The following is a 23,052-nucleotide window of genomic DNA, read 5'->3' on the forward strand; positions in this document are numbered from 1 at the left end:
GTTAGGATTTTAACATCTACATTTACTGTTTTCTATATTTTAGAAATTATCATCTTTTCTCTAAACCCCTATATTTATTACGTTGGTGGATTTATTTATTTTTTTCCATTGAGCACTGGGTAAGAGTGTTAAGTGTTGTTAAGTGTCAAGTCGGAACTGACTCATAGCAACCCTGTATAGGGTTTCTGAGGAGTGGCTAGTGAGCTTGAACCTCTGACCTTGTAGTTCAAACTTACCTTGCAGTGTAGCGCATTAACCCACAGCACCACATCAGAACTCCAAGACTACTTTATATGGGGTCACATTTTATATTTTACATTTTTATTTCTTTTATATATTTGCATTACCCCTATTTTCTATAATGAATGTATATTGTTTTAAAATCAGAAAAGACGTAAAAGAGGTACTTGTGTTAATCCACCTGATGTATTTTTCTTTTGTTATCTTGGGTGTGCTGATACTGCCATGACTAGAATAGCATCACACAGGATAAGAAAACCTGTTTAAGAAAAATAGCTAGGACTAGGTTGGAAAAGTAATAGATTCATATGTCCGTTCATCTGAAAGACCAGTGGGAAGGTAAGACAGTGTTATCAAAGAGATTGAAGATGAAATATGTTTGTCAGTAGAATTGTAAATTGATCATAATGTATTTCTGACTGTAAATCTAGGGAGGGAATCAAACTAGCTAAATGATGATGGTGAAGGCTGTATGTTCAGATAGATTCTCAGATATTGAGATTTAGACCTTTAATTTATGATCGGTCTTGTAGAATCAAACCACAAATTGAATATGTAGACATAATTTTGAGGTTCTAACTTATAAGTTTGATAAAGGATTCTTTGCTATATGAATAATTTATAACTAAGTTACAAAATTTGAGGTACTTTTATTAGAGGATGTAGATATGAAAATTAAAATTTAAGAGTAGAAGAAAAGGGGGAGATATCTGAAATTGAAGAAGGATATCTTGTAAGTAACAGCAAAAAAATCTAAGCTCCTATACCACTTGTAGACTAGCAAGTTCTCCTTCAATATCTGTGTGGCTATATTAAAAAACAAAAACAACAACAACAACAACAACAACAACAACAAAAACAAACAAAAAAAACCAGGAACCCTCTGGTAACAGGCAAAGACCTATGACTTACAGCAGCAGACAAATCTCACAGGGTAATGCAGTGAGGGCCAGTGGATGATAGCTTCACATGCTGTGGGGGATGCATTATAGAAGTTGTTGTTTTAAGTGCCATTGAGTCAGCTGGTGGCTTGAACCACCCACCTTGCTGTTAGCAGTCCAGTGCTTATCCTACATTGCCACTCCAGGACCCAGTTATAGGAGTTATTGTTGCTGTAGTTAAGTGCCATCAAGTGAGTTCAGACCCTCCAAATTAAGAAATGACCATCTTAAACAGGATTTCTGATGACTTGCTCTTCTCCAAAAGGATTTTGGATTAGTCCATTTCTGTGTTTTTAGAATGAGAAAAAATAGTGACAAGTTAGTAACTAGATAATGTTAAGTGCTCTCAAATGGGTTCCCACTCATAAAGACCCTATGTAGTGTTTCCAAGGAGCAGCTGCTGGGTTTGAACAACTGGCCTTGCAGTTAACAGTCTAGTGTTTATCCTATAGTGCCACACCTTATGAAAACCAAATTGGAGAAAAGGAGTGATTTGATATTTAGGCAAGCAGCTTTATCCCCCCTCTCTCTCTGTGTTTTGCAATCCATATATTATTTCAAAATAGGCTATTCTCTGCAGCATAGATTTTCAGAACCTTTGGATCATGGAAAAACCACTAATCTGTGTTCACTTTATATAAGATGCTTAGTGAGAGTGGGGGTGAATCTTCTTACATCTTCCCATTGCCTGTAGGATTCAATAGACTGAGCCACCTTAGAGGAAATAGCTCAGTCTGAAGTTAGGAAAGCTTTTCATAGAGTCCTAGTGACATCTGTAGCTTTTAAATGGAGAAAGTTAGAAACCAGTCGAAACTGGCATTTAGGTCACTGTTATGCAAACACACATTTTGGTTGTAAGATATTTTAAATTCTAGAGAGTTTTATTTTCCTCTTATATGGTTTTTTTTTTTTTTTTTTTTTTTGCAAATAATATAAAGAATTAAATGATCATGTGAAAATTGCTATTATTTACTTTGTAGTTACAAAGCAAAGAAGCATCATTTAGTTGGAGTGGCCATCAACTGCCCCATTACCTAGGCTTTTAAGGGCTCTTTATCAAGCAAAGTGCCAATCATAGGATGGAAAATTCCATATGAAGTAATGGTAATTAATTCTTTAGCTACAGTTACAAGGACTTATTTTTTCCGTTTTTAAAGACCTTTTCCTCCCAGATACTTTGTTGTTGTTAAGTCATTTCTGACTTACAACAATCTTATTTAGGTTTTCGGAGGAATGGCTGGTGAGTTTGAACTGCAGCCCTTGCAGTTCAAGCCAACCTTGTGGTCCGGTCCAGTGCTTATCCTACAGCCAGTGTTACACAAGCAAGAGGCACTTCTCTCCTACACCAAACCACATCCTATTTACCAGGAAATCATTTTGAGTCAATTACATTTTCACTGCCTGGTAAAGAATAGGAGCTCTGTTGCTGTTGGGTACACTGGAGTCTGTTCTGACTCATAGCTATCCTGTATAGGAGCTGTTGTTGTTAGGTGCCATAGAGTTGATACCCACTCATAGTGACCCTATGCACAGCAGAATGAAACACTGTCCGATCCTGGGCCAACCTCACTATTGTTGCCATGCTTGAGTCCATTGCTGTCACTTGGCCAATCCATCTCATTGGGGGTCTTCCTCTTTTTCTCTGGCCCTCCACCCTACCAAACATGATATCCTTCTCCAATGACTGGTCCCTCCTGACAGTATGTCCGAAGAATGAGAGACGAAGCTTTGCCATCATGGCCTCCAAGGAACACTCTGGCTGCACTTCTTCCAACACAGATTTGTTAGTTCTTTTGGCAGCCCATGGCACATTCAATATTCTCCTCCAACACCATAACTTAAATGCGTCAATTCTTCTACAGTCTTCCTTATTCACTGTCCAGCTTTCGCATGCATATGAGGTTATTGACAATACCGTGGCTTGGGTCAGGCACACCTTAGTCCTCAAGCTGACATCTTAGCTCTTCAACACTTATAAAAGGACTTGTGCAGCAGATTTGCCTAATGCAATATGTCATTTAATTTCTTGACTGCTGCTTCTGTGAGTGTTGATAATTGATCTAAGAAGAATGAATTCCTTGACAACATCATTCTTTTCTCAGTTGATAAGAATGTTGTTGATTGGTCCAGTGGTGAAGATAAGAGCTATACTATTAGGTATTTGGGGTATCTAAAATAATTATTTTCTAATGATATTACAGTGATCAGTGACTATACTAGTTGTTTAAATCCTGGTGTGGTGCTAAAAATAAATTATATTTGACACAGGGGCTGTCAAACATTTCCTTTAAGGGACCAGATCATAAATATTTTAGGCTTTGTGAGTCATATAATGTCTATCACTACTGAGTTCTTCTGTTACAGTCCAAAGGCAGTCATATACAATATATAAACAAATCACTGTGGCTGTATTCTCTGTATACAAAAAGAAAAAAAAAGGCATTGGCAGGCAGATTAAGTCTATGAAGCACAGTTTGCAAATCTCTGATCTAATTTACTGATTTTTTTTACAGGCATGTGCCATATAATGCTCATTCAGGTAAAGTCCTGGTCCCAAACTCCATAACAACTCATACTAAAAATTCAAGGTACCTATAAAAGTGTATAATGATAAATGGGTACTACTTTATAATGCATATCAAAACACTATTATTATTACTGTTTTATTATGTTATACATATTTTAGTATACCTAGAAAGGTTTTTACAATTTTTAATGCATAGAAATGTATACATGTACTATATATGAAGACAAATATTTGATTAACTTATGTTAGATATAACCCATACCAAATTGTTTCAATTTATACTTAAATTTGACTTAAACACAGATTTAAAAACACAGGTTTTTTGTTATCCAGGGGCTACCTGTATCTAATAACAGTATTTGCACAATAACCAAGTCATATAGCGTACTGTTTGAAAAGAACATATCTGTTGTGTGGTTCTGTAGGATAAGCACTGGACTAGTAAGCACAAGGTCAGTGGTTCAAACCCACCAGCCATTCTTGGAAACCCTACTGATTTTGTAGCAGATAAAAAATTTTGTTGAGACCCTTTGATTAGACAGAAACCATATTTAATACAATAAAAATTATAAAGTAAATTATAAAGTATCAAATAAAATATGAGCAAAATAACCAATTGAACAAGATAAATAACAGGGATGTTGATTGCTTAGTTTGGAAAAGAAAATTACTGTCTTGATAGATCCAGCAGCACATGAAAAAAGAGGACAAAGCAGCTCATAAAAATCTTATGAGCTTTTGGGGCTCTGATTTAAAGCAAGTCTTTCAATGAGCAACACTAATTAGGGTTGGGTGAGATTTGTGACTTTGGAGATTAGAATTGGTAAACTAGGAGTTTTGGAGAGACTGTTGAATAGTTGAAGTCCCTGGATTATGTAAATCTCGTTAAGAGCTCAATTGCAAATCAAAACATTGGTGGTTCAAATCCACCCAGAGACAATGTCTGGCAATCGGCTTCTGAAAAAGCAACCAGTAAAAACCTAATGGAGCACAGTAAAACTCTCACACAAGAAGGGTGATCATGAGTTGTAAGTAACTTAATGATAACTTGTTTGTTGTTGAATTGAATAGTAAGCAATCATTTAGTTGACCTATGAGAGTTTACTGGAGTCCTGGTGTGGCGCTGTGGGCCAATGCGTCAGACTGCAAAGTTGTTTGAACTGCGATGTTGGTGGTTCAAGCTCACCAGCTGCTCCTTGGAAACCCTACACAGGGTCACTATGGGTCAGAATTGAGTTGACAGCACTTAACAACAGCAACGTGGGAGTGTAGGATAAGCGCTGGACAACAAGGTAGTTTTAATTAAAAAGTTGGTGGTTCAAACTCACCAGCCATTTCTCAGAAAGTCTATACAAGATCGCTGTGAATCGGAACACACTAGAAAACACTTAGCAACAACAACAACAACAATATATAGTTTGAGAAAGATATTTACTCCAGTGTGCTTTTGTCAAATAGTCTGTTTTCCCAGGAAAAGTATTTTCAGGAAGTTTCTTTTAAAACAAAAGAAAAAGATAGTTATTTATAAGCTCATCTTCCTGGCAGGAGTTTCCTTAAATATTAAAGTCATATTAATGTTGATAGTGAAATGGTAAACTCATGTTAATATAGACAGTAAAGTGTCTGAATACAGATGTTTTCTGTTCACAAAGGACCCAGAAATGTATCTCCTGAGTTTATAAAGTAATTGAAAACCCAAAACAAACACAGCAAAAGTACAATAAAAATAAACATTAAAAAGAGGATGATAGGAATTATATGCTTAAGTGTTGGAATGACTAACACAGACAATCAATAACAGGAGTTCAAAACAGGAGCTACTGAGTGAAAACCATTAAAAAATTTAGAATTCAACAATGCTCTCAGTAAAAGAAAACTAAAAGTCTCTCAATAGGACCTGGAGTATTTGTTTGTTGTTGTTGTTGTTAGGTGCCATCAAGTCGGTATTGATCCATAATGACCCTATGCACAGCAGAACAAAACACTGCCCAATCCTGGGCCAGCCTCACTACTGTTGCCACACTTGAGTCCATCAATGCTGCCACTTGGCCAATCCATCTTGTTGGGAGTCTTCCTTACCAAACATGATATCCTTTTGTCTGTAGTGGATATCAAATCTGGGCTTTGAGTGAATCATAATATGGTTGGATAAATACAAAATATTTTTAAAAAGACATCATCTGGACTATTTTGTTAGGAAAAAAGAAAAAAAAAAACTTGTTATTGAGTTGATTCGGACTTATGGTGATTCCACGTGTAAGAGTAGAATTGTGTTTCATTGTGTTTTCAATCCATTTTTTAGAAATGGATTGCCAGGAATTTTTTCTGACATTCCTCTATGTAAACTTGAATCTGTAATGTTTCTTCGGCTAAACATGATAATCATTTTCTTCACAAAAGGGTTCCTTTTTATAAGATTATTGTTAAGTGCCATCAAATCAGTTCCAACTCATAGTTACCTTACCTAGGGTTCCTGAAAGTGCCAGGTGCGTTTGAACTGCCGACCGACCTTGTGGTTAGCAAAACAGTGCATATCATACAGGGCTCTTCAATAGGGTGGTGGTGGTGTACTGTGGAGTCGGTTACAACTCATAGTGACCATGTATTGGGTTTCCGAGGCTGTAAATATTTATATGCACAGAAAGCCTCATCTGTCTCCTACAGTGCATCTGAATTGCTGACCTTACAGTTAACAGTCTAACTCATAACCCACTACTCTACCAGGGATCCTTCTTCTAAAAGATTGTTGTTGTTTCATGCCGCAAGTCAGTTCTGACTTTTAGTGACCTTGTATAGGGTTTCCAAGGAGTAGCTGGTGAGCTTGAACCACTGATCCTAAGGTTCAAACCAACCTTGCAGTTCAGTATATTAACCAAGAGCACCATATCAGGACTCCTTTATATAGGATATTGTTAAGTTCTGTAGAGTCAATTCTGACCCATAGTGATCCTGTATAGGGTTTCCAAGGATCAGTTGGTGAGTTTGAACCACCGACCTTGCAGTTCAAACTTGTTTGCAGTCTGGTGCAATAACCCAGAGTGCTACACCAGGCGTCCTTCTATAGGATAGCAGTAGGTAAATAAATCTGGAAATAAGTGTTAAAGCCAAGTAGTGAAGAACCTACATTTCAGTATTCAATTTGTATACTTTATAATTAAGGAGTCACGAGTATATTTGGAGCGAATGAGAAAATATGAAATTGTTTTTATAATGGGTTGTTCTGTGTGATGGAAATATACTAAAAGTATATAGAGTATTAGCAATATTAATACAACTGTCCAAGTGGAAAAGTTATAAAGAACGCCATTAATATAGGCGGTGAATAGATAGAAAAGATACAATGAACATGAAAATACGTGTACAAATGGAACTTCAAGGGATGATGTATCAAAAAAGGGGCTAACAATTTTAGTCTTTAAACTATTCTGTATCTGCAAGATAGTTTTGTGGTTTCGCATAGAATAGGAAATATGAAACTGGCATATGGAGGAGGTCAAGACTTGAGTTGAAAATGTAAGAATCAATATCACTCAGAAAAAAGCTGTTTAAAAAAAAAAAAAGGTTAAAGTCCAGAGCTGTACTTTGAAGGATATCTTTGTTTTCATACCAATTGGGAGGACAGACCATTAGATTCTTTTTGAGGAAAGAATGCCAGGGCAGCGTACTGGTTTGAAATTGAGAAAAAAGGACTTCAAAATCCTTTAGTTCATCACCATTGTCACGTACTGCAAAGCTAAGGTAGGTGGAGATTAAGTGTGAGGGAAGAGCACATTGAGTTTGGTTATTGCAGGTCAGTAGTTCTATTAGCAAGTTGCAGTGTCAAGAGTGATGGCTTCAGCTGCAATATAGGGGAAAAATAAAGACTAGCCCATAGAATAAAGTAGAGACCCTTTATTCCAAAGCTTTATTGAGGTGCATTGTAAAAGAAAAGGAGCCAGGGTCACAGCAGAAAAGTTGAATAGAGGTGCTTATTAATTTTTTTAAATACAAAGTACTATTTACACTATGAAAATAACGAATAGCTAGTATAAAGGAAGCAGAAATGAAACATATTTAAGAGTTTGAGGCATACTAAATTCAGTACAAAATAGAGTTCTGTTGTGCAAAGAAGAAAGTTTCCTGTCCCAATAAATCTGGGGAGAAGGAAGGTTGTGTCTGGAAATAGAGCTTGAGAAAGAGAAAAAAGACACGGAAGCCATATCTAATGGTCTCAGTTTTTTTCAGCTAAATATATAGAGACTGATAAAATTAAAAGTGAGAAAAATTTTGCAGTGTTGTGAACAGTGTTTTAAAAGAAGCAAATGAGGGACACTGTGCATTTCAATTCTGAATAATTTAATATTCTAGATTTACCATATGTTTGAGTACTGAATAAAATCTTAACTCTTATTTAACTACTTCGTAAATTTCTTTTATTTTCTGTGTTCATTTTCTTAGCTTAATTACTGTGTTCATTTAGCTTAAAGTATTTTCTTAGCTTAAAGAATTTTAAACAATTTATTGTTTGAGTGTGTAATTTTTTAAAAACATGGGATGCTATAGAATTTTATTTTATATAAATTTAAAATTAAATGATTAATTAGAGGACTTCCAGCAAGATGGCAGAGTAGGCAAAAACATTACATGGATCCCGTACAACAAAGATATAAGAAACTAAATGTATCAGACACAGATGACAATTCTAGAACCCTGAACTTCAAAGGAAACTTTATAGAAGTAGATTGAGTGCTTGCTGAGAGGAGAAGCTTAGCAGGGACAATGAGCGAGGGAGACTGACTTGTGAACAACTGACCAGATGCATGGCCATCTTGTGATCAGCTTTGTCAACAGAATGAGACCTTCTACAGAAGATTCATACAACCATCAGGAAAGGTACCTTCTCTTTCTCATCCCACAAGAGACAACAACCTTGCCCATACAGCCCATCCTCAACCATACCTGCTGAGATTGCACCCACTGAGAAAGAGCTAATACCACCTCCATTACTAATTAATGAGAGACAGCAGCCAGTACCAGACAACACACCCTAAACTGAGGTGCATGAATCGCAAATGAGAACGGTGGACATGCTTCTGTTCTCTAACTAGGCCCACAGGAAACAGCTGATGAGAGCCTAAGAATGTATCAAACACAATCATCAGTTAAATACAAATATAACAGCCCCATGATGCCTCAGAGACAATTTTAGCTCGCAAAGAAGCAAGATAGAATGCCTCACACAAATGGTGAAGATGCAGAGAGAAGAAATGTTTCTGAGAGAGAAAAGGTAATGAATAAACTAAAAAATAATTTAAAAGAATGATATTTAGGTACATCAAAAGGATTGACAAAAAGATTAAGGACAGCAAGGAGAATACAGAAAAAATTTGTAAATATTCAGGAAAATACTACAGCAACAATCAGACAAAATTAATGCAAATTTTGAACAATACAAAACATTCAATTAGAAATGCAGAAGATTAATACTAAGATTTCAGAAATGGACAATACATTGAAAGTGCAATGGAGCAGATTGAAATCAATGGAATCCAGAATTAATTCTCTTGGAGATAAATATCTCAACACTAGTATGCTAGAAAATCAATCAGAACAAAAGAAAGAAAAGCTGTAAAGAAAGCTTAAGAATAAAGTAGAACACCGTGAAAATTAACAGCTTAACGGTGATCTGAATTCTAGATAGTAAAAAGCACAGAAAGAATTAGTCAAAGAGTTTTTAGAAGAAAACTTCCCAAACATCATGAAAAAGAAAATAAATAAGTATACAAGAAGCTGAGCAAACTCAAAACAGAAGAGATCCTAAAAGAAAATCATAAGATAACTTAATCAAACATTCTAAAATGAAAGGCAAAGAAAATCCTGAGAGCAGCTCAGGGAAAATGGAAAGCTCATAAAAGGACAACCAATAAGACTTAATTCTGGGTAGAATCTCCATTGAGTAGTATCCAGTCAGTCAAGGCTGGGGCTGATGAAAGGAAATGCAGATAGGTCTCTTGTGATACAATAGTGAATCATTGTTATCAGGACTGATTGTGAGGGTTGGAAATGGAAAGGTAGATGTTTCGTAGCAAGGAGGGTAGTGATTAACTTTGCAGTCTAGGAGCGGAGGTCAAGGGAGAAGAGCGGAGAGCGGGACCCTACCCAGAGAAGCAATGATGCCTGAGATGGAGGCAGAGATGGTGATCTGGAGAGATGGAGCAGCTGAGGACTTTAGACCCAGAGAGGGAGAAGAGCTGTGTGCTGATGGCTGGTGGGCAGGCTTGTAGGGTATACCCTTTGGTTGGTTGATAATGCATAGAGGGGATTGTAAGCATGGCAATGAAACGATATACGATAGGATGAATATAAAACTAATGTTCTCCCATGTAAACTATCACATAATTCACAATAGAAAATTTTTTTAAAAAAGACTGAATTCTGATTTCTCAGCAAAAAAGACAAGAAAGCAATGAGATGACATATACAGAACTCTGAAAGAAAAAAAAAAAAAAAAAGGCTAACCAAGAGAATCATACACTCAGCAAAGCTATTTCTCAAATGCAAAGGTAAAATTAGGACATTTCCTGATAAACAGAAATTAAAGGGATTTGTAGTGACCAGACCAATTTTATAAAAATTGCCAAAGGGTGCTCTATGGACTGAGAACCAACAATAGCAGCAACAGCTTGAGATTACCATGCATAACACCATTCAGATGCATTACCATACATAACATCTCAATCCAGATACACAAGGAGTCTTGGTGTGGTGCTGCGGGTTAGTGCGCTGTACTGCACAGTTGGTTTGAACCACAAGGTTGGCAGTTCATGCTCACCAGCTGCCCCTCAGAAACCCTATACAGAGTCACTATGGGTTGGAGCCAACTGGATGGCACACAACAACAAAATAAAACAAACCTACAGGGCTGAAAATAGGGAACCAGAGATACCAATGTATATCAACTACAAAGCATAAAGAGGGAATAAAGTAGATGTAGAACTTCCAAATGGCTAGCAAGTCAAGTACATTTGAAGATAAAACACACCTTTTAAAATAGGAAAAAAATAAATTACAGGGTAACCTCAAAGCAAATCAATACACCTGCACATCAAAATAAAGAAAAATGAGGACAACCAGAACAATTTAGTAAACATAAACAAAATAGAAATGAAGAAATTGAATAGAAAACCCACAAACAAAATGAACTCAGTGCAAAAAATCATTTGCAACAAAGAAACTAGCAGCATCACAATAAACACAATGCAAAATGACAGCAAACAATTCATACTATCTATAATTACACTGTATGTAAATGGATTAACTGCCCCCGTCAAGAGACAGAGTAGAATGGATAAGAAAACAATCCTTTAATTTAAGTCCACAAGAGACAGCATGAAAAGATAACATGTCTTTTATTACCAACAGATGCCCATCAGCAAAATAATGGTCAAACAAACTTGGGTTATATACATATACAAAATGTAATTCATATAAAGTTATTGAAAATACCATGGCTTGAGTCAGGTGCACCTTAGTCCTCAAACTGACATTTTTTCTCTTCAACACTGTAAAAAGTCTTGTGCAGCAGATTTGCCCAATACAATAAAAATACATCGTTTGATTTCTTAATTGGTGATTCCGTGAGTGTTGATGGTTGAATCTGAGCAAAATAAAGTCATGGACAGCTTCAATCTTTTTTCTTTTCTTTTTTTTTTTCCATTTATATGGATGTTGTTTATTGGTCCACTGGTGAAGAGTTTTGTTTTTTGCTTTATATACATTGAGAGGCAATGTATAACAAAGACTGTGGTCCTTGATCTTCATCAGTAAGTATTTTAAGTTCTCTTCATTTTCAGCAAGCAAGGTTGTATCATCTGCATATTGTAAGTTGTTAATGTGTCTTCCTTTAATTCTGATACCACATTCTTCTTGATATAGTCCAGCTTTTCAGATTATATATTGAGTTCACAGATGATTAAAAAATACAACCCTGGTGTACACCTTCCCTAATTTTAAACCATTCGGTGTTCCCTTTTCTTTTTGAACAAATGCCTCGTGGTCTATGTACAGGTTTCTCCTGAGCACAATTGAGTGTTCTGGAATGCTAATACTTCTCAATGTTGTCTATAGTTTGTCATGATCCACACAATCAAAATCCTTTGCATAGTCAATAAAACACATGTAAACATCTTTCTGGTATTCTTTGTGTTCAGTCAAGATCCATCTGATGTCAGCAATGATATGCCTCATTCCCGTCTTCTTCTGGAAGTTCTCTATCAATAGATGGTTGCAGTCATTTTTGCATTAACTGGAGTAAACCTTTACTCTTATGGGATATCAATGATATTGCTCGATGATTTTTTTCTGCATCCTGTTGGGTTACTGCTATTTGGAATGGACACAAATATGGATCTCTTCCAGTCAGTTGGCTAGATAGTTGTCTTCCAAATTTCTGACATAGATGAGTGTGTGTCCAGTGCCACATCACTTTGTTGAAAGATTTCAGTTTGTATTCTAGCAATTGTCAGTAGCTTGTTCTTTGCCAATAACTGCAGTGCACCTTGGAATTCTTCTTTCAGGTTCATTGGCTTTTGATCATATGCTACTTCTTGAAACGACTGAAATTATAATTCACAAAAGTACAGATAGTATATGAGGCCAATATTGTAAAAAGATTTTTTAAAAGTTTCTTAATAAAAGAAACAATCCATGATGATTATGTGGGGAGAGAAAAGGGGAACTTATTTATGGGCTGGAGTGTAGACACATGTTAACATAGGTGACAGGGCAGGCAACACACAACAAGAGGAAGTTTATCTGTGGATGGATGAAGGTAGCAGGAAACAAAGGAAGAATGAAATAGAGTGAATAGAGGTAAAAGCTGTTAACTGTTGGTACTTGGAGGGGATTACAACCATGTAGTGAAACAAAGCATATGATTTGTTGAATGTAAAACTGATGGTCTGCTATGTAAACCTTCACTTAATCTAGAATAAAAAGTGTGAAAACCAAAACATTAAAAAGTGAAAATGATTTGATTAAAATATTTCACAGACAACAATATAAATACTATATGTTCTCATTTATATGCAATAAGTAAACATATGGAAGATCTCGTTGTGGGAACTTTTGTTTAGCTTTTGTTGAGTTGTAATCCATGCTGAAGGCTGTAGTCTTTGGTCTTCATCAGTAAGTATTTCAAGTCCTCCTTTCTTCAAGCAAACAAGATTGTGTCATCTGCATATGGAAGGTTTTTAGTATGCCTTCCTCCAATTCTGCTACTGCATCCTTCTTTATGTAGTCCATCTTCTTGAATTATTTGCTTAGCACACAGATTAAAAAAGTATAGTGAAAGGATATACCCTAATGTACATCTTTCCAGATTTCATAACATTCAGCATCCCATTGTTCTGTTACAGTGACCGAATCTTGTGTTACATACAGGTTCTGCATGAGCACAATTAAGTGTTCTTGAATTCCCCTTCTTTACAATGTTATCCATAAGTTGATCTGATCCACATAGTTGGATGCTTTTGCATAGTCAAGAAAGCTCAAGTAAACATATTTTGGGAGTATGGTGGCTACATAGGATAAGCACTAGACTGCGAACCACAAGGTCCAAAGTTAAGCTCACCAGCCATTCTGTGGGAGAAAGATGAGGCTCATTGCTCCTGGAAAAATGTACACCCTTGGAAATCCTCTACAGCCTCACTCTGAGTTGAAATTGACTTGAAGGCATTTAAAACAGCAAGTATTCTGCTTTTATCCCTTTTTCCACGTCCTCTTCTGAATCCAGATCCAGCTTGAATTTTTTTTTAAGCTTTTTATTGTGAATTGAGTGAAGGTTTACAAAGCAGATCATCAGTTTTACACTCAACAAATTATACGCTTTGCTTCATTAGATAGTAGCAATCTCCTCTATGTACCAACTTTTCACAGCATTTACCACTATTCACATTTACCTGCGTTCTTCCATGTATTTCCCACTACCTTCATCTTTCCTTTGTTTATCTCCCTCTTACTGAATGATTGCCTGCACTGTCATGTATGTTAACACGTGTCTATCCTATAGCCCATGAATAATTTTCCCTCCTCTTCACCTACATAAGCATCATAGATTGTTTCTTTTATCAAGAAACTTTTTAAAAAAGCTTTTTACATTATTTGTCTTATGCATATTTGTCCTTTTGTGATGGACTAATTTCACTCAGCATAATGTCCTCCAGGATAAACCATGTTGTGAGGTGTTTCACAGATTCATTATTGTTCAGTTTTTTTTGTTGTTGTTTTTGTTTTTACCATTGTTGTTATGTATCATACTTTAACCATTCGTATGTTGATGGACTGTTAAGCTGTCTTCATCTTTTTTATATGGCTCTTGTAGACAGCATATTGAAGAATCCTGTTTTCTTATACATTCTGCTCTTAATGTCTCTTGACTGGTACATTTAATTTATTTACATTCATTAGTGGCTTGTTAGTTGCTGTGATTCTGAATGCTATACCACCAGTATTTTAAATACCAGCAGGGTCACCCATGGTGGACAGGTTTCAGATGAGCTTCCAGGTGAAGACAGACTAGGAAGAAGGAGTGACAAAATACTTCCAAATATTTAGTCACTGAAAACCTTATGAATAGCAGAGAAACACTCTCAGATATAGTGCCGGAAAATGAGCCCCTCAGGTTAGAAGGCACTTAAAATGCAACTGGGGAAGAGCTGCCTCCTCAAAGTAGAGTTGACCATGATGGTATGAATAGAGTAAAGACCGTGGGAGAAAAGCCTGCAGGACCTTCAATTGCTGATGGGGCACAACTCAAAATGAAGAGAAACAGCTGTAAACATCCATTGAAAATCAGAACATGGAATTTACGGAGTATGAATCTGGGAAAATTGAAAGTTGTCAAAAATGAAATGGAATGCATAAACATCGAAATTTCAGGCATTAGTGAGCTGAAATGGACTGGTTTTGGCCGTTTTGAATCTTGACAACCACATGGTTTACTAAGCCAGAAATGACAAATTGAAGAGGAATGGTGTTGCATTCATTGGCAAAAATAACATATCCAGATCAGTCATGAAGTACAACACTGTCTGTGATAGGATAATATCCATGAGCCTACAGGGAAACCCAGTTAATATCACTATTATTCAAATTTATGCACCAACCACGAAAGCCAGTGAGGAAGAATTAGAAGAATTCTGTCAACTTCTTCAATCTGAAACTGATTAAACATGCAATCAAGATGTATTGATCATTACTGGTAATTGGAATGCAAAGGTTGGGAGCAAAGAAGAAGGATCAGTAGCTGGAAAATATGGCCTTGGTGATAGAAGTGATACTGGAGATCACATGATAGAATTCTGCAAAATCAATGATTTGTTCATTTCAAATACCTTCTTTAGACAGCGTAAGAGATGACTAAACACACAGACCTCACCAGGTGGAACACATAGAAATCAAATTCACTACATCTGCAGAAAGAGACAATGGAAATGGTCCATATCATCAGTGAAAACAAGGCCAGGCGAAGACTGTGGAATACACAATCAATTACTCATATGAAATTCAAACTGAAGCTGAAGAAAATGAAAACAAGTCCGCAAGAGCCAATATATGACCTTGAACATATCCCATCTGATAGAGATCATCTAAAGAATAGATTTGATACATTAAACAGTAAAGACCGAATACCAGAAGAGTTGTGGAATGACATCAAGAGCATCATAAATGAAGAAAACAAAAGTCATTAAGAAGACAAAAAAGAAGGAAAAGGTCAAAATGGATGTCAGAAGAGACACTGAAATTTGCTTTCCAGCGTAGTGATGCTAAAGCAAATGGAAGAAATGAACAGAAAATTTCAAAGATCAGCTCGAGAAGTTAAAGGCAAATATTACAACAAAATGTGCAAAGATCTGGAGTCAGAAAACCAAAAAGGAAGAACATGCTCAGCATTTCTGAAGCTGGGGGAATTGAAGAAAAACAATCAAGCTTTGACTTTCATTTTTGAAAGATTCTCTGGGCAATTTATTGAATGATGCAGAAAGCATCAAAAGAAGATGGAAGGAATACAGTCACTGTACCAAAAGGAAATGGTTGATGTTCAACCATTTCAAGAGGTACCATATGATCAATAGCCAGTGATACTAAAGGAGAAGTACAAGGTGCATTGAAGGAACTGACAAAGAACAAGGCACCAGGAATTGATGGAATAAAAATTGAAATCTTTCTAGAAAGTGATGCGGCACAGGAGGCACTTACTCATCTATGCCAAGAAATTTGGAAGACAACTATCTGGCCGACTGATTGGAAGAGATCCATATTTGTGCCCATTCCCAAGAGAGGTGACCCAATGAAATGTGAAAATCATCAGACAATCTCTTTGATATCCCATGTGAGTAATGTTTTACTAAAGGTATTACAGAAAGGGCTGTAAACATACATTGACAGAGAACTTCCTGAGGATCAAGCTGGATTCAGAAGAGGCTATGGAATGAAGGATATCATTGCTGATGTCCAATGGATCTTGGCTGAAAGCAGAGACTGTCAGAAAGATGTTTACCTATGCTTTATTGGCTACACAAAGTCTGTCGATTGTGTGGATCATGACAAATTATGGGCAACATTGTGAAGTACGAGTATTCTGGAACACTTGTTGGGCCCCAGATGGCCCTATCCAATAGGAGACCCCAAAAAGATTACCAGGACTCGAGTTCGATGCAACAGCAAGAGGTTTATTTGCCAACGCACTGGGGTCCACCTTCACTCACAAAAGCAGGAGACAAAGGCGATCCCGCTTTACAGTGCAAGCCAGTTTTTATAAGATTTTAGGGGCATAATTGTGCAGTACTATAGATACAGTTTCTGATTGGTTAACAATTGGCAAAGTATGAGATGTTACAGTTTAATTGGTCAGTACTGGTGGTCTTTGTTCTTAGGCTAGGGCAAAGGAAAACATCTGGCATCTGGCCTTGGGTCCTGTCCATTCTTTATCTAGTTACCGTTGTTGCTAGGGGTGAAAGGATATTTCAAGGCAGCATGAGCTGATTTAGCACGTTCCTGAAACAGGAAGATGTGTTCAGGCTAATGTACAGAATGGAGATTGACCTCGTCTCTGGAGGGAACTAAAAACTGAGGCCTTGTCTATTTAAAATGCTTTTCTGAGCCTGACTAGAGTTTAATCAAGCAGTCTCTAGGTAGGCAAAATCAGGTAAAATCAGTTAGTTCCTTACACACTTAATTGTGCTCATGAGGACTCTGTACCTGGACCAAGAGGCAGTTGTTTGAACAGAACATGGGTACACTGAATGGTTTAAAATTAAGAAAGGTATGCAACAGGGTTATATTCTTTCACCATACTTATTCAACCTGTATGCTGAGCAAATAATCCGAGAAGCTGGGTTCTATGAAGAAAAACATGGCATCAGGTTTGGAGGAAGACTCATAAACAACCTGCGATATGCAGATGATACAACATCGCTTGTTGAAAGTGTGAACAGGACTTAAAACATTTACTGATGAAGATCAAGAGCACAGCCTTCGTTATGGATTGTATTTCAATGTAAAGAAAATAAAAATCCTCACCATTGGACCAATAAACAACATTCTTATCAATGGAGAACAGATTGAAGTTGTCAAGGACTTCATTCTTCTTGAATCAACTATCAACACACATGGAAGTAGCAGTCAAGAAATCAAACGACATATTGCATTAGGCAAATCTGCACAAGACCGATTTAAAGTGTTGAAGATCAAAGATGTCAGCTTGAGGACTAAGGTGCATCTGACCCAAGCCATGGTATTTTCAATAACTTCATACGCACATGAAAGCTGGACAGTAAATAAGGAAGACTGTAGAAGAATTGATGCATTCGAGTTATGGTATTGGAAGGGTATATTAAAAGTGCCATGGGCTTCCAAAAGAACCAACGTATCCATATTGGACGAAGTGCAGCCGGAGTGCTCCTTGGAAGCCAGGGTAACCAGTCTTTGTCTCTCATATTGTCAGGCAAGACCAGTCACTGGAAAAGGATATTATGTTTGGTAAGGTGGAGAGTCTGAGAAAAAGAGGAAGACCCCCAATGAGATGGATTGGCTAAGTAGCAGCATCAATGGACTCAAGCGTGGCTACAGTAGTGAGGTTGGCCCAGGATCGAGCAGTGTTTTGTTCTGCTTTGCATAAGGTCACTATGAGTTGGTACCAACTTGATAGCACCTCACAAAAACAACATATGTTGATTGTTGTCAGGTTTCTGTGTGTGTTTTTTGTGTATGTGGTGCTGCTGGATTCTTTGTTCCATGTAATTTTCTATGCTGAGCTTCCTTTGTGAATTTTCATTTCTTTTGTACTGATATTTATCTTTCTGATTTTTCCCTTTTTTATTTTGATGTATTATTTTTCTTTGCACTTACCCTGTAATTTAATTTTTCCCTACTTAAAACACTCTTTTTTCTTAAAATCTACCTGACTTCCTTTCCATGTTGAAGTGCTGTATGTAGTCTTTTGGTCCAGTCTTTACAAAGTCCTTTAATTTCTGTTTATCAGGTAATGTCCTAATTTCACCTTTGTATTTGAAGGTCAGTATTGCTGAGTGTATGATTCTTAGTAAGAATTTTGTTTTTCTTTCAGAGTTTTGTATGTGTCATCTCACTGCCTTCTTGCCTGTATGATTTTGCTGAGAAATGAAAGCTTAGTTTTATTGGCTCTCCTTTGTAGGTAAATTTTCATTTTCCCCATGCTGCTCTCAGAATTCTTCTCCTGCTTTGATTTTGGAAAGTTTGTTTGTGCTATTTCTTGCTGATTTTCTTTTGAAATCTATTCTGCTTGAGGTTCCTTGAGCTTCTTATATGTCAAGCTTCTAGTCTTTCATGGTGTTAGGGAAGATTTAATTCAACAGCTCTTTGGAAATTTTCTCTGTGCTTATATCTTCCTGTTCAGCAATTCTGATCACCCATAGGTTTATCCTCTTCATGGTATCCCATATAACTCTTTGGCTTTCTTTGAATAGTTCAATTCTTTTTTCTGTTTCTTCTAGAATACTATTGTTAAGAGATTTATCTTCAACTCAGTAATCTGGGCTTCCATTGCTTCACATCTACTCCTTTGCCATTTCAAAGTGTTGTCCATTTCTGAGATCTTAGTATTAATCTTCTGAAATTCTAATGGAAGGTTTTCAGGTGTGCACCTGAATTTTACCAAGGTTTTTTATTGTGTTCTCCTTGCTTTCCTTAATCCTTCTAATCCTTTAAAGGTCCTAATTAGCATTCATTTGAATTCTTTTTCAGTTAGTTCCATTACCTTTTCTTCTTCAGAATTGTGTTCTGACTCTGTCTTGAACATTTCTTTGAGATAGTCTCTCCTCTTTCTTCATGCAACTTAAAATTGTTTGTTGATTCTGGAGAATTGTAGGATTGTCTTATTTGTTAAAACAAACAGTGCAATTTTGGTACCTGGAAGGGAGAAATCTCTGATGGGATCCTGCAATCCCAGGAGCTCACGAGGTATTTGTGGAAGGGATGTGACAGCAGAATTCCTTTCCCTCTATGTTATTCATATTGGCTTCAGTGTTATCTATGTTCAGGGCACTCAATTCGGAAGTAGTTTATGGGGCCCTTGATGGAACTGGTGTTAGCTGAGGGCAGGGTAACTGGTTAAATGCTGGTGTGATTGGCTCTGTGGATTTTGTAGGTCTGGAGTGCAGCCCACCTGAATCCAGGCACCAAAGTAGCACACCAAAGCTGTGTAACTGGCCCCAAACTCACACTGTCTTTGATCCCAAACTTGCAGCTCTGAACTCCCAGGGAGCAGGGTCTGTGGTAGGAGTGGATGAGGGTGGGAGCTGGCTGCACTTCTGTCACCAAGGGAGTGTGAAGCAAAAGAAGAAATGGCACTTTTCCCATTACCAAATTTGCTCTACCAGTCTTCCCTGTACCACCAAAGCTGCTCACAAGATGGTGGAGGGGTATTTGGCCAACCATTCACCAGTCAGTCTCCCTCTCTCTGCCTGTCCTCCCAGAAAGCACTCCATCCACCTCTCTAACCTTTCTTCTGAAGTTCAAGGTGGCAGAATTTTCATCTGTATCTATTTTATTTGGTTTTTCATTTCTTTGTTGTTGAGTGTCCATGTATTATGTTTGCCTAGTTCGCCAACTTGCCAGTAGTCCCCAGTTTGAATTACTTGCAGCTGTACATGCTGTAGCAACTGTTTCTGAATTGTCTTCAAAATAATACTTGTATGTGATAATAACGATATTGCTTGTTAGTTTCCACATTCTGTCAATTTGAAAACTCTAGAACATAATTTTAAAGTTATTTAAGAGACCATTTTAGATACATGATAAATTTGGAAATATTAAAAATGTAAATTATATTACTATAAAATGTGTGCTTATAGTCAATAGGACCAACAAAACACAATAAAGTGACTTTTGAGATATATATGAGGGGGCTTAAAAGATTAATCTGGAAATTCCATTATCTTTTAATACTACATTACTAAAAATCTGTGTAGCCCAGTCATATATGTATGTATGCATATATACGTATACATACACACATAAACACACACACACACACACACACACACACACACACACACATATATATATATATATATATATATATATATAGAGAGAGAGAGCTCTGGTTATATTGGTTACGAATCGGGCTGCGAACCTCAAGGTCAGCAGTGCGAAACTACCAGCTGTTTCGCAGGAGAAAGAGAAAGCTTTCTGCTCCCGTAAAGATTTATAGCCTCAGAAACCCTGTGCAGGGTCGCTATGGGTCAGAACCGACTCAATGGCACTTAACAACAACTATATATATAGAGAGAGCACTCTGGTAGCATAGTGGTTACGAATCGGGCTATGAATCGCAAGGTCAGCAGTTCGAAACTACCAGCTGCTCCACAGGAGAAAGATGAGGCTTTCTATTCCCATAAAGATTTGCAGCCTCAGAAACCCTGTGCAGAGTCACTATGAGTCGGAACGGACTCCACGGTACATAACAACATATATATATAGATAGATAGATAGATAGATAGATAGATAGATAGATAGATGTATATATTCGTTAAAATGATGTTATAAATATCCAAAAGGTGCTTGGCAGAGAAAAGGATCAGTGCTGTGGGTAAATGCACTAGACTGCAAAGTTGATTTGAACCACAAGTTCGGCAGTTCAAGCTTACCAGCTGCTCCTCTGTGGTGGTGATTGTATGCCGTGGATAGCTACCCTGTACAGGGTTTCCGAGGCTGTGAATTTTTACTGGAGCAGAAAGCCTCATCTTTCTCCCGTGGAATAGCTGGTAGTTTCGAACTGTTGACCTTGAAGTGTCAGTGTTATAACTGCAGCATTCGCTCACTCTTTCTCTCTCTCCATATATATTATATATATATACACATACATATATACACACACATACATACACATATGGAAGTAGATTATATAAACTACTAACTTCCCAGAAACCCCCAAAATAAACTAGTTAGCAAAGATGAACATATTTCTTTAGTGAAGAGAGTATTTTTAGAGTCTCAGCATATCCAAAGGGTAGAATGGAGAGTAGTGACATTTGTATAGGGTGTTTATAGTGTTTGGCTATAGTTGAGACAGATCCTTCAATGTTTGAGTCTTGTTGGATTTTCATGGTGCTGTAGGATAAAGCACTGGACTGTTACAGACAAGGTTGATGAATCAAACCTGCCTGTAGCTCCTCAGAAACCCTATATAGGATTATTATGAGTTGAACTGACTCGACGGTACTTAATATTTTTTTTGTTTTTGTTTTTTTAGTATTGTGGGCACAGAGAGGAAGGCAGCTAAGTGTGAGTTTTATTAATAAACACCTATTTGCTGCTTGTTGAGTTTTAGGAATTTTTATTTTTGATAAATACATTATAAGCAAGTTTCTGTAAAGAAAAAAGGAAGAAATTTTGTACTACTTTACAGCCTTTATCTTCATGGGTGAGAACTTCCAAGAACAAATAGTAAAATAACGTTGGTGTAAGCTGCCTTAGTTTTTTGTCTTGAGAGTTAAGGTTGGGTGAAGAATACACAGAGTGAATACAGAGACCTTAGTTCTCAATTTCAATAGCACATTGAGAACTGCACTCTAATGTAAACCTCTTGCTATCTGCTTTGTGTAGAAGCGATATACAAGATGAGATTGCATTTACTTGAAAGTTATCATTATGTCTTTCCTTTTGTTGTCCAAAGAATGGGAACGTTGGACAGAAATGCCACTGTGATGGTTAGGATTTGGGGTCAAATTTGCTGACTCCACGGCACTAACCACCACCACCATATTGTGATCTGATGTGATCAGCTCCAATCTGATGTAATTATCTTAAGTGTTATAAAGCCTCACTTCTATGTTGTTAGCTAGGCCAGTTGCAATCTATAGGATTAGGTTGTAATTTGAGTCAATCTCTTTTGAGTTATAAAATAGATTAAACAATCTAGCAAAGTTTAGAGGGACTTCTACTGGTGTGGCACTGTAGCATCAGCATGAACACAAGGTCAACAGTACAAACCCAGCAGCTGCTCCTTGGAAACCTTATAGAGGGCTGGAATGAGCCTGAATCAACTTGATGGAGCTTAGCAGCTACCACCAAGAAAGAAGAACCCAGAGTGGAGTGGGTCCCTTGGACTGGAGTAGCTCCTAGATACAGGGAAGAAATGATGCCAAGACACATGGATATCTCTAACAAATGTTGGGCCTGCAGGTACTGCAAAAAGATAAAAACTTTTCTCTACAGCCAATGATTTGAATTTGAACTTCTAGCCTCCTAAACTTAATTTGTTAAAACCAGGGGTGGGGAACATCTGGCCCGAGGGCTGTATAAGGCCTGTAAGGTCATTTGGTCTGGTCCTGCCAAAGCAACCGCAGTTCCAGTCATCACATTGTTGGTGTTGTTAAGTTCCATAGAGTCAATTACAACTCACAGCAACCCTGCACAGGGTTTCAGTGGAGCAGCTGGTAGGTTTGAACTGCCCATCCTGTGGTTTGCAGTCCAGTGCTAATTCTATAGTGCCACACCAGGAGCGCAGCCATCACATTGCTGTTAAGTGCCACCAAGTTGGTTCCGACTCATAGAAACCCTGTATAAGGTTTTCAAGGAGTGACTGATGAGCTTGAACTGCCAACCTTGCAATTCAAACCGACCTTGCAGTCCAGCACATTAACCTGCAGCTCCACACCAGGACTCCACATTAGTGGTGAGTTAATTAAATATTAAACCAAATATAGCAGGCTAATTTTTCAGTTGATAATTTTGTATGGCTCACAAATGATGTTATAAATATCCAAAAGGTCCTTGGCAGAGAAAAAGATTGGTGCTGTGGTTTAATGCACTGGACTGCAAGGT

General features: G+C 37.2%; 1 protein-coding gene across 2 annotated transcripts in view; it reads left to right on the forward strand.

The window, feature by feature from the left end:
• Positions 1–23,052, forward strand: part of DPP10 (dipeptidyl-peptidase 10 (non-functional)) — a 1,131,029-nt gene that overhangs the window by 542,929 nt on the left and 565,048 nt on the right. The gene's annotated exons all lie outside the window — the stretch shown is intronic.

Source organism: Chrysochloris asiatica, unplaced genomic scaffold, assembly GCF_000296735.1.
Source record: "Chrysochloris asiatica unplaced genomic scaffold, ChrAsi1.0 scaffold00123, whole genome shotgun sequence".
In the NCBI taxonomy this organism is placed as follows: domain Eukaryota; kingdom Metazoa; phylum Chordata; class Mammalia; order Afrosoricida; family Chrysochloridae; genus Chrysochloris; species Chrysochloris asiatica.